General features: G+C 39.8%; 1 protein-coding gene across 10 annotated transcripts in view; it reads right to left on the bottom strand.

Moving 5' to 3' along the window:
* Positions 1-15,870, bottom strand: part of LOC132399867 (band 4.1-like protein 1) — a 290,816-nt gene that overhangs the window by 180,703 nt on the left and 94,243 nt on the right. Inside the window, exon 1 of one of the 10 annotated variants that reach the window (XM_059980723.1) lies at positions 5,190-5,213. The exons of the other annotated variants lie outside the window; for them this stretch is intronic. The gene's annotated coding sequence lies outside the window, so the exon portion shown is untranslated. Of the gene's footprint in view, positions 1-5,189; positions 5,214-15,870 lie in introns of those variants that run through there. 10 annotated transcript variants of the gene reach the window in all.

Raw genomic sequence — 15,870 nt, 5'->3', positions numbered from 1 at the left:
CAGAGAGGATCAAAAGCAGAACAGAAAAGAAAATGCCAGACATTAATTAAACAAGAAAAAGCACATTTTCAGAAATTCACCCTAGCATTTTAAAAATGAGACCAGTTCAAGAGTAATCGGCAATTACTTAACAATAAGTCTACAACGGATGAACTTTCTTGGAGCCCAGTTTCTGACTGGCTTAATTAACAAATTTTCTGTGAAGGAAGAGATGCACAGTCAAGTTTTAAGGAATACATTTGCACTTATATGAAACCTAAAAGTCATTTTTGAGATCATTTGAAAGCATTTCATAACCAATAGTATTAAAATTTTGTAGCGTAGTGAAAGAAACCACATCGGACAATTTTGGCACAAGTTCCCACTATCAGCTATTTGATAATACTCCGTCCTTCTAGAAAAATGAACTAAACCATCCTCAAGTTCATTAACCAATATTTGCATACTACTGCATGCTAACAAAGTGAGTGAGTTCAAAGCTCACTATCCCAATTAGGTGCATGTAGTTAGTGTGTAGAAGAAGCATGCAAACAAATCCTGAAGCAGAAAGAGCAATTGCAGTTCAGCTGGACAAACAAAACAGCCTCATTAGCTGACCATCTAAAAATCACATCCAAGGATAAGGTTTTAAAACCAATAAAGATAAAGGTAACAAAATGCAGCTAATTATTACTCATAATTCTCCCACAATTATTACTGCTGATGCTGGCAATTTGTGAATTAAAGTATACATGAAAAATAATAAAAGGCTAGAAAGGCTTAGTAGTTCAGGATGCAGCTCTGGAGAGAAAGCAAAACTAACATTTCTGGTCAGTAACTGAGTAATATAGAGCCAAGGGGGTCGGGGGTGTAACAAGAATGGTTGATCAGATTAACTAGAAACTTTTAAGATGCAAAGTTATTTGACTCTTCTGCCCCAAGTACTACTGCCAATGCACATCCATTTACAGTGTGTGCCCCAGTTATCTATATTTGACCTTTTCATGGCAAACGCTCAAGCAAAGCTTAATTACATAAGTCCCAGAATTTGAAATTCAAAAGTCAAATGGCAATGCCATTGAGTGCCAATACACAGTGGGGCTACCAGCTATACACCAGAACATCGTCACTCAGTGTCAGCTCTTCACTGTATAAACCTGGCCATTGGGGGAAGGAAGCATACACACAAGAGATTTTCCAAATATTGGAATCTTGAGCAATGTACACAAAATACTGGAGGAACTCAGTACGTCAGGGATCAGGTCTGGAAGTTTGAGTCCAGCGACCTCAGGAGGACAGAGGTCAAGTCAGCATGCTCTAAGAATAAAGACTATGGGATGAGGCCCAGTTAAGCCCGATGTGAAGTGGGGCATAGGAAGCGGCTTGCTTTGCTGTGGTTGCACAATTAATAATGAAGGTGCTTTGTTACATTTGGTTTCTGTCCGTGCAACAAATGGAATGATCCAATGCAACTCATTCTACAAATACTTTCTAAGAAGAAAAGTTAACAATGCCTTAGTATTAACTGAGTTTTCAAAGTTGTCATTGACTGGTATTGCTTAAAGTGTGGCATGATCAAGCTGACAAGCTTTGAGCGGATAGAATGGCTGATTACCTCATGGTATGCACTGAATCATCTAAGTATAATGCAAGATGATGAGGAAATTCAAAGTGCATTAACTAGCAAAAAGCTGGTTTAATAAAAAACTTCAAGTATATCGACAGGTTGGCAGGATGAATATGCACCTGACTATTGAACTTAGAAGTATGAATAAATAAATTTTGGTAGCAAGAATAAAGGGCAATTTTACACAATTTTGAAAGAAGCACAGGAACAGATATCAAAGAGTATGTGCACTCACAGTGGCCACTTTATTAGGTACCTCATGTACCTAATAAACTGGCCACTGAATGCAAGCTCATGGTCTTCCACTGTGGCAGCCCACCCACCTCATGGTTCAATATGCTGCGCTTTCAGAGATGATCTTCTGCACACCTTAATGGTAACACCTGGTTATTTGAGTTACTGTCATCTTCCTGTCAGCTTGAACCAGTTTGCCTATTCTTCTCTGATCTCTCTCCCTAACAGGGCACTTTTACCCACAGAACTACCAGTCAAGGATTTCTTTTTGTTTTCACACCATAATCTGTAAACTCTGGAGACTGTTGTGTGAAAATCCCAGGAGAGCAGCAGCTTCTGAGGCCACGTCCACACTAGGCCAGATAAATCCATAACCAAAGCTCTTTCTCTTCCTTTTGACCTTCCGTCCACACTGAAATGACATTTTCCTAGCACAAAAACAGAGCTTTTCTAAAATGCTCTCCAAAGTGTATAAATCTGAAAATGCCGAGTGGCTGGTATAGTGTGGAACCAAAGCTTTTTAAAAACGCTGTCATGACGTGCCAGAACAGATGGTAGCAGCAGCGCGGCATCTCATTGTTTTCTTGAATGCAACCTCCAACACCACAACAACAATGGCGGACGGCTTCAGGAGACTGTCCCTGAGCAGAATGTTACAGCAGCTTTGCAGTATGATAGAGAATTTCAACCCCCCACACAACCTAATAATTTCAGGACAGCAACGAGACTGAAGCAAGAAGAGTTAGAAATGTACTCACTAAATACTTTGACCCATAACTTACTGAATAAATAAGTATATTCACTTTGCCCTGATCTGTCCTTGCTTGTATGAAGGGGGTTTACCTATTCATGCAAGTACTTCTCTGACAATAGACATGTAACAGCTTAATGCAACATTGTATGGAAATACAAGATAACACTGATGCAAACATGTATTATACATTTAACAAGGTGCTTTATTAATGTATTGCTTGTGCAAACATTCAATAGATACAATTGTCACTACTTCCAAAATGTCATTTCTAAGTAGTAGATTATGTTTGGCATAGATGTGAAAATGTTAAGGCCAAAAAAGGAAAATTGTGTTTCATTTTTACTCAGATTAAAACAAAATCAATTTTGCCTAGTAACTTGCTTTATTGCACATGTTAAATACAGCAAAATAATACAGAAAGATATAGCAAAAGTAAAAGCAAACAAATGAGGTAACAGCAAATTTCTCTTTTGCCCAGTGACAGGCCTTATTGCATTTAGTTGTAGCTGTTGTCCCTTTCATCAGTGAAGAGACTATGGCTGTAGGAAATGTTTCCAGGGTGACCCCTCTGTGGGAGTGGAGAAGATGTTGGTGGGGTCACCCGGGGGTCTGTGTGTCCGTATGTGTAGCTGTTGTAGTGGCTGTGAGGCTGGTACTGTGGCAGCGAAAAGTACTGGGGAGGGGGGGAGCCATCATATTCCTCATCATTGCAAATCCCTCTGTAACAGAGTTAGTCAGTTTTTCCAATGTTCATCATCAACTGGGTCATACAATCGGTGAACTCCCAGTCAGTTGCCTCCAAATACTCCAGTATTTGTTTTTTCCAGTTTTAAGCCCTTCTGCGTGAGAGCCAACAGCTGTCCGTCTTTTGGCAATTTCCTTTTAAGCTTTGCTAGACTGTAACTGGACAAACACGCACCAAGTCTTTCATGGGAAGATTCAACACCAAACATATCGCTTGTTTTCTGTAGATGTGTCCTGCACATGCCCAGGAGGAGGAGCTTCGCCTAAATACCCGTTTTAATGTGGATGGAGGTACTATCAAAAATGCCTGGTGTGGAGACTACCCAGATGGTATATGAGATGTTGTTCCTCCAACCGAAGTTTCCACCCTCCCCCCCACCTTCTTTATAGGGCCCCTGCCCCCTCCTTCTTTAGTCCTGACAAAGGGTCTCGGCCCAACACATTGACTCCTTTCAACGGATGCTGCCTGACCTGCTGAGTTCATCCAGCCTTTTTGTACGTCTTGATTTGACCACAGCATCTGCAGTGTACTTTGTGTTTACTTAATTTAAGGCAGCTGGTTAAAAGGCCAGGGATACCTTAAGGGAAAAAAAATCTTGTGAGAAGTCATGATCTGGAATATATCTGCCCAAAATGGATGCCAATGCTAATTCAACAATCTCTTTTGAAAGGAAAATGGCCAGCAAAAAGCATTGTTCAACCTGAGGGAACAATGAGGGAACAGACTGAATAGGTTTCCCAGTGTGGGTTCAATTGGCTTATAATGGCCTCCTCATGATTTTTTATATCTACTGTCAGTTTATTTAAAAGGTGCAGTTTCTGCACATTCAGCAAAGTAAATAATTTAACAAACAGCCTGACTGACAACTTTGTTTCTTTGTTATTAAATTCCAATGAGTTTATAATTAGAAATGTCATTGCTAATCTGAAGATTCTGGCTTTCCACAATAACTTGAATAGAACTGAAACGTGGAATCATCCAAATCCACGATGAACCTACTGCATGCTCCACACCAATAGACACAGAGCTGTACAGTAGAGAAATAGGCCTTTTGGCACCATATCTACGTCAGCCATTTTGCTCTCACCCAATTTTTCAGGTGTGACCATTTGTCAGCAATGCTAGAGTCAAATTAAAGATGATAGTCTGAACTGTATTGCTTAAAATGGACTTTGTTTAACTAGTCTTAATATATACTTCTCTCCAATCTAAATATTTTTCTAGCATGATAAGCAATGTGAACTTTCACCTATTTGAGACCGATGCAGAAAATAAACATGTTAGACCTCTTCAGACTAGAGAGATTTTTGGCTGCTTAAAATAAACCAAAATACAAACATTTTTAAACGTCTGTTTCTGTGGAAGTGGGACAACACCAGGTCCATGATCATAGAATTTCCCTTCTCAGATTCATTGACTTTATGGTGGTAAGTCTCTCCAGGTTTTGAGAGTTAGCTTATAATGGTTGGTATAAATTTTTCCAGTTCTAATGTTTATAACATACCTATACATTAACTTTAGAGTTATTTAATTTTTTTTTAAAATCCCTCAACAACATACAACTGTCCAACATCGGAGATGAATAGATTTTCTTTACATTCAAGGCAACCAAGAAAGGAGATATAGGCATTGGTTTACTATTGTCACATATACCATGATAATGGTGAAAAGCTGGCCTTGCATACTGTTCCTACAGATCAGATCATTACACAATGAAGTGAGACAGAGCAAGTTGGAACAATGACAAAGCAGAATAAAGTGTTATCAGCTACACAGAAAGGGCAGTACAGGTAAACAATAAGGTGCAAAATCGTAGCAAGGAAGATTCTGAGGACAAGAGCCCATCTTACCGTACAAGAGACTCATTTAATAGACTTCTCACAGCTGGACAGACACTGTCCTTGAGCCTGGCGGTACTTGCTTTCAGGCTTTTCTATCTTCTACACATCTTCTGCACAATGGAAGGACAAGAGGAGAGAATGTCTGAGGGGGTCAGCTTTGATCATGATGGTTGCTTTATGGAAGCAGTAAGTAGTACAAAAATCCATAGAGGGCAGGCTGTTTTCTCTGATGCGCTGAGCAGTATTCACACTCTCTGCAATCTCTTGCGATCACATGCCGAGCATTTGCCACAAGTAGCCATTATACATCCAGGCAGTCTCCCTCTAGGCTGCAGCAATAAAAACTGGTAATGGTTGACAGGGGCGTGTCAAATTTCGTTAGCCTCCTGAGGTATAGAAGAATTGGTAAGCTTTAATTCTTAAAAACATCATATGGTTGAAACAGGACAGGCTGCTGATGATATTCACTACTAGGAATTTAAGCTGTCACCCTCAACACTGTTGATTGAGACAGGAGCATATACACCAATCCCAACCCCTTCCTGAAGTCAATACCCAGTTCTTTTGTTTTGCTGACATTGATGGAATAGTTGTTGTCATGACACCATGTACTAAGCTTTCTATCTCCTTCCTGTAGTCCGACACATTGTTATTTGAATTGCAGCCCATAACACATGCACGTTTGTGGATGGAGTTGGAGGAGAATCTGGCCACATGAGTATACAGGGAGTATTGTGGAACACCAGTCCATAATCTGCTTTTCCTTTGTCTATGATTGTAACATGGGCATGAAGCGTACAGCAAGCTTGAAGACCATGAGGCATCCTGAACAAGATTAACATGGCACATGGGAAGCATAGCCACCAAACGCACAAATGGAAAAATCACTCCCTAACATCAGAATCAGAATCAGGTTTATTGTCACCAGTATGTGTCCTGAAATTTGTTAACTTAGCTGCAGCAGTTCAATGCAATAAATAATATAGACAAAAAATAATAAGTAAATCAATTACAGTAAATGTATATTGAATAGATTAAAAATTGTGCAAAAACAGAAATAATATTAAAAAAAAGTGAGGGTTCATTGTCCATTTAGGAATCAGATGGCAGAGAGGAAGACGCTATTCCTGAATCGCTGAATGTGTGCCTTCAGGCTTTTGTACCTCCTACCTGATGGTAACAGTGAGAAAAGGGCATGCCCTGGGTGCCAGAGGTCCGTAATAATGGACGCTGCCTTTCTGAGACACCGCTCCCTGAAGATGTCCTGGGTACTTTGTAGGCCAGTACCCAAGATGGAGCCAACTAAATTTACAACCTTCTGCAGCTTCCTTCAGTCCTGTGCAGTGGCTGCCCACCGCCCCCCCCCCCATACTAGTCGGTGATGCAGCCTGTCAGTATGCTCTCCATGGTACATCTATAGAAGTTTTGAGTGTAATTGTTGACATATCAAATCTTTTCAAACTCCTAATGAGTATAGTCGCTGCCTTGCCTTTTTTATAACTACATTGATATGTTGGGACCAGGTTAGGTCCTCAGAGATCTTGACACCCAGGTATTTGAAGCTGCTCACTCTCTCCACTTCAGATCCCTCTATGAGGATAGGTGTGTGTTGCTTCATCTTACCCTTCCTGAAGTCCACAACCAGCTCTTTTTATTGCAAGGTTGTTGTTCTGACATCACCCCACTAGATGGTATATCTTGCTCCTGTATACCCTCTCATCACCACCTGAGATTCTACCAACAATGGTTGTATCATCAGCAAATTTACAGATGGTATTTGAGCTATGCTCAGCCACACAGTCATGGGTATTGGGACAGTAGAGAGATGGGTTAAGCTTACACCCCTGAAGTGCACCAGTGTTGATCAACAGCGAGGAGATGTTATCAACAATCTGCCCAGATTGTGGTCTTCCAGTTAGGAAGTTGAGGATCCAAATGCAGAGGTAGGTAGAAAAGCTCAGCTTCTGCAACTTCTCAAGCAGGATTGTGGGAATGATGGTATTGAATGCTGAGCTATAGTCAATGAGCAGCATCCTGACATAGGTGTTTGTGTTGCCCAGGTGGTCTAAAGCCATTGAGAGCCATTGAGATTGTGTCTGCCGTTGACCTTTTGTGGTGATAGGCAAATTGCAATGGGTCCAGGTCCTTGCTGGGGAAAGAGTTCAGTCTATTCATGACCAACCTCTCAAAGCATTTCATCACTGTAGATGTGAGTCCTACCAGGCTATAGTCATTAAGGCAGCTCACGTTATTTTTCTTGGGCACTAGTAAAATTGTTATCTTTTTGAAGCAAGTGGGAACTTCCGCCAGTAGCAGTGAGAGGTAGAAAATGTCCTTGAATACATCCACCCTCATCTTACATGGGAATGCAGCAATCCACAACAAAAAAGGTATCACATCCTCAAATCCTACCCGAGACACAAATTCAATCTTTGATAAGAAGTCTCTCTCAAACAAGCCCCATAGTGGCTCCAAGATCAAATTCAACTTAAGAATTTTGCTTCTGCTTCAGCATGACAACAATGGCACTGCAGTGCTGACCAACTTTACTTGGCTTGTAGAGGGAGAAGGTGCTAATGAAGATTAAAAAGGTTAATTTAAAGGCTTTTTTGCTTAGATACTCAAAAATATCACCTTAAGTGACATGAACATATAAAGAAGCAATGCATCCCAAATGAGCAATGCAACAATATAATGTCAATCGATCTTTTATTCTGAAACTCCATTTTATTGAGCTAATGGAAATACATAAAAGGTTTAGCACAAATAGAATGTCAAATCTGCCTTAACTGCCTTAACATGCCTTAAGGCATGATGCATGCCTTGCTAAACAGATGATAAATTTTGGATTGAATTAAGAAATCATCTCACGTCATTTGAAATTACCCTTTCAGACTGGCCAATAAACTGCATAATTTTAAAATTCAACAAGTTCCATATTCTCCCACCTCTCTATTACCCAATCATTTGCTCAAACCCTTTTCCCATAATATCAACTTTAGAATTCACTTTTCCTCTTTTATATTATATCTCCCTCTGCAATTTCCTTTCATGCACATAGTTCACCCATTGTGCTCTTCAGAAACTGAATAAAAGTGGTGTATTTATAAGTTTTGTAAGTAGCCTGCAGAACATCAATGTGGTTCACTGGCACCATCTTGTAGATTCATCATCAAGGACACCCACCACTCAGGTCATGCTCTCTTCTCTCACTGCTGCCATCAGGAAGTAGGTACAAGAGTCTCAGGACTCTAATCATCAGGTTCAGGAACAGTTATTACCCCTCGGTAATCAAGTTCTTGAACCAGTGGGGATAACTTCACTCAACTTCACTTGCACTATCACTGAACTGCTTCCACTTTAAAGGACTCTTCATCTCATGTTCTTAATATTTATTATATTATTAAAGTACATATACTGTACAATCCCAAGATCCATTTCCTGCAGGCATACTCAGTAAACCCAGGCACCGTAATAGAATCAATGAAAGATCGCACCTAACAGGATAAACAATCAATGTGCAAAAGACAACCTCTCATCATACATCAACCCACCCATCCCCGGAATTAACCTGCCAAATACAACAGAACAACTTTTTTTGTTCTTTGCAGCAATTTATTAAGTGCTGTATTTTAATTGACCGTGTGAAATCTGCAACCTTTTTTATTCCTTATTACATCAAAATTTGAAAATCTTCAATTTCCGATATCTACAACAGTCTGATGTGCATGAAATATGGTACAAAGATTTAAAAGTTCAATTAAAATGCTTTAAAATGAAAAGGTATTGTATTCAAGTGTTTCTTTGGACCTTAATTATTTACACTTGCATACCCTTTCACACTCAGACTTAGAATAAGGATGAAAGGAAATTTAAACCTAAACTGGCAGTAGATAATTATATCTGGGTTGGGCACATTTTAAGATTAAACCCAGTCTGTGCAAAGAGAAGCTTTGAGCTGGAAATTTATACCATGCATCAAGTAGGCGGGAGATGCCGTAAGTCACAGAAGCCCAAAGCCAGAGTCAAACTTGTCGAATGCAGAAGAGTAAAGATTAACTTACTCGAAGCAGAACCAGCTAAGCAACATTAAGAAAAACAAATTATGTGCAATATACACAAGACAGAGCACAACTAGAACAAAAAATGTATTATAGTGCAAAATGATTAAAATACAATGTTGCAATACTGAGGTACCAATGAAGGATATGCAGGTTGGTTCAAGATCTGAACACCCAGAAGACCAAGGAGATCATTGTGGACTTCAGGCATGCTAGGAACCACACTCAGGTCCCCATCTACATCAACGGAACTGTAGTGGAGCATGTATCAAGCTTCAACTTCCTAGCTGTCCACATTTCCGAGGATCTCCCCGGTCCCTGAACTCCTCCGTCCTGCTCAAGAAGGCGCAACAGCACCTTTATTTCCTACGGAGCATCAAGAAAGCTCACCTCTGTCCCAGGATACTGACGGACCTTTACTGCTGTACCATTGAGAGCATACTCACCAACTGCATCTCAGTATGGAATGGCTATTGTCCCATATCGGACCGCAAAGCACTCCACTGTGTGGTGAAAACTGCCCAGCGGATTATCGGCACCCAATTGCCCACCATTGAGAACATCAACTATAAATGCTGCCTGGGCAGGGCGAAAAGCATCATCAAGGATGCATCTCACCCTAACCATGGACTTTTTACTCTCCTCCCATCCGGTAGGCGCTACAGGAGCCTCCGCTCCCGCACCAGCAGGCACAGGAAGAGCTTCTTCCCTGAGGCTGTGACCCTGCTGAACCTCACATCACAGCGCTAAGCAGTATTGTACCCATATTGTACTGTCTCAGTACTTTTATATTTGTGTGCTGTAGCACTTACTTTTTATTCACAGTTATTTAGTAAATAACACTATTCTTTGCATTTCTGGTTAGATGCCAACTGCATTTCATTTGGCTTTGTATCTGTACTTGGCACAATGACAATAAAGTTGAATCTAATTAATCTAATCTAATGGTTGAAGGGAAATAGCTACCGTATTTTTGCACCAGGTGGTGTGGAACTTCAGGCTTCTGCAGCAGGACAGAAAGTTCCAGAAAGTCTAAAATTGGGATTCCTTACAAAATATTGTTGATTATGTAGCAAGGTATTTTAACCTGATAGATGTTTTTTTTTTAACCTTTGCTGTTTCCAAAGAACAGGTGTCATTGATCATTCATTGTGTCTGACTACCGAGTGATTAAAAATCACCTTTGCACACAAAAGAAATGACTACTCAGAAAACTGCCAGGGGTTAACATGAGCTCCTATGGTGTATTGATAAGAAAGTAGCCAACATAAATAGCACAAAGGGGTTCAATTGGCCAATTTAGTGTTCAACTATCCCCGTAAGAAATTTAAGTGACTTTTAACTCTGGTTTCACAGTTTCTCAAACACAACCAAATTAAAAGTGCCAAGACAAAATACCTTCAAGTTAAGTTTTGAACTGTTGTAATAGTTTACAAGATACTTTAAAATGAAAACAGATAGATCAACCCATGAGTAAAAGCAAAGAAACAAAATAACTGAAGACAGCCACTTAAGTCAGCCAGTAAGGTGTTCTTCTGATTTTGGAATCTCCAAAATCATGACTGGGTGGCTATTCATTCAAAAAACAATTTCTAGTGCACCTCGGAGATGCCCCGTAAGTGCAGTCAGCCTCCCAATAAAAACCTATTGCCCTCCATAAAATGGCCTGTTGGGTTTTGTCAGAGTTGACCACATCAGCTGAAAACTGTCCAAAACTAGTGGGCATGTGTTTCTGGTAATAACATTTAGAGGAGACATGAGGAAGAACATTTTTAACATGGATTTATTTATAATCTGCAATGCACTGCCTCATGAGGTGGTGAAGGCAGGAAGTTTCACAACAGTTATTAAGTCTCTAAATGAGAAGTTAAATTGCTGAGACACAGAAAACTATAGATCAAGTGATGGAAAATGGGGCTGGTAGCAATAGCACACATTCCTGTACTGTCTATCAGGATTAATTTCTGCAAATGTTTCCTGGACATGGTCAAGCTCAACCAAGGCTTTGGTGAGTGTGCTTGCAGTATTCTATGCAGTTTTTGGATATCAGAAAGCTGAAAAGGGCTAAACCACAAGGTTAAAAATATTTGATTGGAGTCCTCTGGTTTTCACCTGTTACTTTCAAATTGGGAATGTAAAAGCCTGAATTGAAAATGGTCTCCAACTTGTTTGCAAGATTTTTCATTGATATTAGGAAACAAATATTCACAAGTTTTTTTAAATTGCCCACATATAGAACTGATCTGTCATATTTTCCTAGTTAAATCAAAGCTAAATAATGCACCATAGTACACAACCAATTCTTTCTTCAGCAGCCATTTTGCGAACTTCATTTGTGTCAGGGTCTTCCATGAAAATCTTGTCTTTCAGGCAATTATGAAGGACATTTACCCAAAGAACCAACAACTAACAAATGGAAGTATCAAAATTAATTTTACCTACAGCCTCAATGAAGTGTTCCAATCAATAAATATATAGGAGGCCTAACTTTGTTGAAGAAAGGTGGCTCCTTGCAGTCTCCACAAATACACCTAGCAGAAGATCTCAGCTCAACCTAACAAAAATTATTGATGAGTTTACCAATCACCATGACTTCATCAATCTCATCCCAAAAAGAAACAAAAAATCTTCTGCTTGTTGTGTGAATGGATCTACCGAAGTATTTGGATGGAGACTATTTTATTGCTAAAGATACACTGAATAAAGCATATGGCAACTTCTTCAGACACCAGCTGGATTTACTAAGACAATGTTTAAGTTATTAAGTTTTTTCAAACAGCAATTTAAGAGACATTGACCTGTGCTGCAGAGACTTAATGTTAAATCCAATCTACTTGGTAAATTGGATCATTCAATTAAGTAATTCAGAATTTGAGAGATTCTAATTCACGATGACTGGATTATTGTCAAAAAAAAATTGCCACAATAGTACTTGAGAGCTCTGCTATCCTCACTTAATCTATTGTACATCCAACTCCTGAACCACAGCTGTACAATTGATTTCAGTGGTACGTGATTCCGCAACTCAACAAGCAGGTATGGGTGGTCAATAAACACTGGCCTTTTCAGCAAAGCCAACAATACCAATTTTACAAAGTGGTTCGTGTCAAGTCACTGAATACCCAGTTAACAGCTTCTGTCCACCAATAGCACTGCTAGATACTAACAGTATACACACCCAGCAACAACATCAGTCTCAAATTTGTGATTTCACCTCAACTCTCACAAAGGAGCTTAAGATTTGAATAATACTGCACACAGTCTGTAAAAAGGTACTGAAGGGATTAGCTCACTTGAAATCGGCTACTGAGGAAATGACACCCTGGGTGGGGCAATCAGCAAGGAAGAAGCAGCAGTTGCTCATAAACTGGAAGCAACTGTGCAGAATGTAAACAGAATTTCTCGACAAGTCATTTTCCATTTAAAGATTCAAGTAGTAAGAGTTATAATTTTTGAAACCATAACGAGTCAGACTGTTCATCTGAACCACGTAAATAGCCTCAATGTTTAAATTTGACTGAAGATTCAAGACAACTGCTGTGTTTTCATACATTAATACATATGTTTCTATCCAAAGTGTTAGATCTTGGAACAACGTTTTAACCAGTGGGAACATTGTACATGCATTCATCCTAAACAATTGACAATTTCTTCCATGTTCCATCTCAGATCAATTCCATTTATCATACATAATTTTGAAGGGTTGCATCTCACCCCTGTACAGCAACTGGTCTGTGTCCACTGGAACTGGCGTAGAGCATGAACACTGACCAGTCCATTACAAATACATCAAGTCCTTCCATCCATTCCATTCCATGGACATTATGCTGCAGTTATACAGTTTGCTAATCAGGCTACACTTGGGAGTATTAGGTACAGTTTTGCTCAGCCTGTTACATGAAAGACGTTGCCAAGCTTGGAGAGGATGCAGAAGAGATCTTGCTTGGAGTGGAAGGTCTGATTTATAGGGGGAGTTTGACCACACTGGATCTTTATTCACTGGAATGCAGAAGAATGAGGGGTGACCACAGAGTCAACAAACGCTCCTCATATGACGAGCTTTCCTAGAATCATTTCATGAACCTCCTTTGAGCCCTCTCTAACATCAGCACACTTTTCTTAGGTATGGAGCCCAAAACAGCTCACAGTACTTCATGCGGCCTCACCAGTGCTTTATAAAGCCAAAACAATCCTTACTTCTATATTTTAGTCCTCTTGAACTGAATGTTAACATTGCATTTGCCTTCCTCACCACCAACTCAACCTGCAACCTAATATTTAGAGAGTCCTGCACAAGAATTCCAAGCCTCTTTGCATCTCAGAGTTTTGAATTTTTTCTCCATTTAGAAGACAGTCAATGCTCTTATTTCTGCTACCAAAGTGCATGACCATATACATCCTATCACTGTATTCCATCTGGCACTTTTTTGCCCATTCTTCTAATCTGTTTAAGTCCATCTGTAGCCTCTCTACAGGGAGGATGCTGTGATTAATATGCATCAGCTTTGGCCAAAAGGCCAGTTTCCATGTTGCTTTACTCTGTGGTCAAGACTACAGGTCAGACCCTAGCATATGAGACTAGCTTGGATAGGCAACACACACTAAATGCTGGAGGAACTGAGCAGGTCAGGTAGCATCCATGGAAATGGATAAACTGTCAATGCTTCGGGTTGAGACTCTTCTTCAGGACCGGAAAAGAAGATGACAGAATAAAGAGGTTCGGGGTAGGGGGGGGGAGAGGGGACAGAGAATAGCTAGAAAGTGATGGGTGAAACTAGGTGAGTAAGAAAGGTAAAGGGCTGGACAAGAAGGAGTCTGATCAGAGAGGAAGGTGGACCATTGGAGAAAGGGAAGGAAGAAAAGACCTGGGGGAGATGAGGGGCCAGAATGGGGAATAGAAGGGAGAGGGAAAGAGGATGGATTTTTTTAATCCAAAAGGAGAAATCAATATTCATGCCATCAAGTTGGAGGATATCCAAATGGAATATAGGGTGTTGCTCTTCCACCCTGAGGTACTTGGTTGGCAAGAACCTCTTGGGCCAAGGGGCCTATTTCTGTGCTGTGCAACTGTATGATTCCTGAAACTATTACCTCTTTTACACTGCCTTCCTGAGTCCCCTATGTTCTCAGATCTTAAATCGACCTTTCTGTTATTCAGATATTAGTTCTTTAGCATTTCTTTTTGCTCCACTTCAGATTGCACTATTTTATGGACATTGTAGTTTTACACCCACTGCATTTAATGTTGCGTTTATTGCTACCATGGATACCGTTTACTCTGCAAGAGTCACACAAGCAATTTCATTTCATCCTGATGGATATGACAATAAAATAATCTGAATCTGAAAACAATACTCAAACTGGAAGAGAAAGGACAACAATATTCTACCCAAACTGCAGCATTGAAATGAAGCTCCAAGAGGTGGAAAAGGAATATGTACCTGTTATGCTTTGTATCTGTGAAACATAAAACTAATTGAAGGGAAACAAGGAGCCAGGGATCAAGTTCAAAGTAAATTGTTATTATCATAGTACATATATGTCACCATATACAATCCTGAGATTCATTTTTCTATGCGCAAACTCAGCAAATCTAAAGAATGGTAACTATAACAGGATCTATGAAAGATCAGCCAGAGTGCAGAAGACAACAAACTGGGCATATGCAAATATAAATAAATAGCAATAAATAACAGAAACATCAGATAATGAGATCAAGAGTCCTTAAAGTGAGATAATTGATTATAGGCACATTTCAATGATGGGGCAAGTGAGTGTCGTCATCCCCTTCTACTCAAGAGCCTGATGGTTGAGGGATGGTTAGGTTAGGTTAGGGATGGTAACTGCTCTTGAACCTGCAAGGTTTAGTTTAGTTCTTATTTTATGCGGGGCACACACATGACGTGCTGGCATGATTTCGTTAGCCATTCACATACTTTTACACACAACTCATAATAAATTATGTCAACAAAGAATGCTTACAATACATTTACAACATTACTCAAATATTATTGAAATATTAAATACACAACCATATCCGAATCCAAAATTAGTTGCAACTACATTGCCAAGATGGGATTTGAAGGTATAAATACTATGGGGTGCTAGTTGTCTAAAATAATGCTAGAAATTCTCAAGTCAGATAGCACCCGGAGGGTGAAGGGGAGAGAATAGCCAATGTTAACATTTCAGGTCAAGCCCTTTCATATAGACTGTGAACTGAACTATGCTGAAGCAAAACCTCTCAAGAGATGATCTCATGGAAATATACCAGCCAATATACTGTTTAAAGTGATGAGTATTGCACATGCAATTAATATAATTATAGCTTGATGATAATGAACAAATATACCGATGTCAGCTTCAGCTTGACTACTCTTGAGTGATGGAAATCAGCTGATGGGCAATCTTAGAACTGTGGCTCAATCAGCAAAACCGGAGCAAGCAATACAAACAGATCTCTTTTTCTCTTCTTGTTACTGTCCAACTATAAGCATTCATGCGGCATAGTAGATAGTTGCTACCAGTCAAGGCGGAATGCGTATTCTGCAGGTATCCCTGCTTGGCAACAGGGACTGCTTCATTTGCTGACAGTTGTGAATAAAACTGAATATTACACAAATAGCACC

Source organism: Hypanus sabinus, chromosome 9 (assembly GCF_030144855.1).
Source record: "Hypanus sabinus isolate sHypSab1 chromosome 9, sHypSab1.hap1, whole genome shotgun sequence".
Lineage (NCBI taxonomy): Eukaryota > Metazoa > Chordata > Chondrichthyes > Myliobatiformes > Dasyatidae > Hypanus > Hypanus sabinus.
The sequence above is the reverse complement of the archived record's forward strand: the minus strand, read 5'-3'. Positions and strand labels throughout refer to the sequence as shown.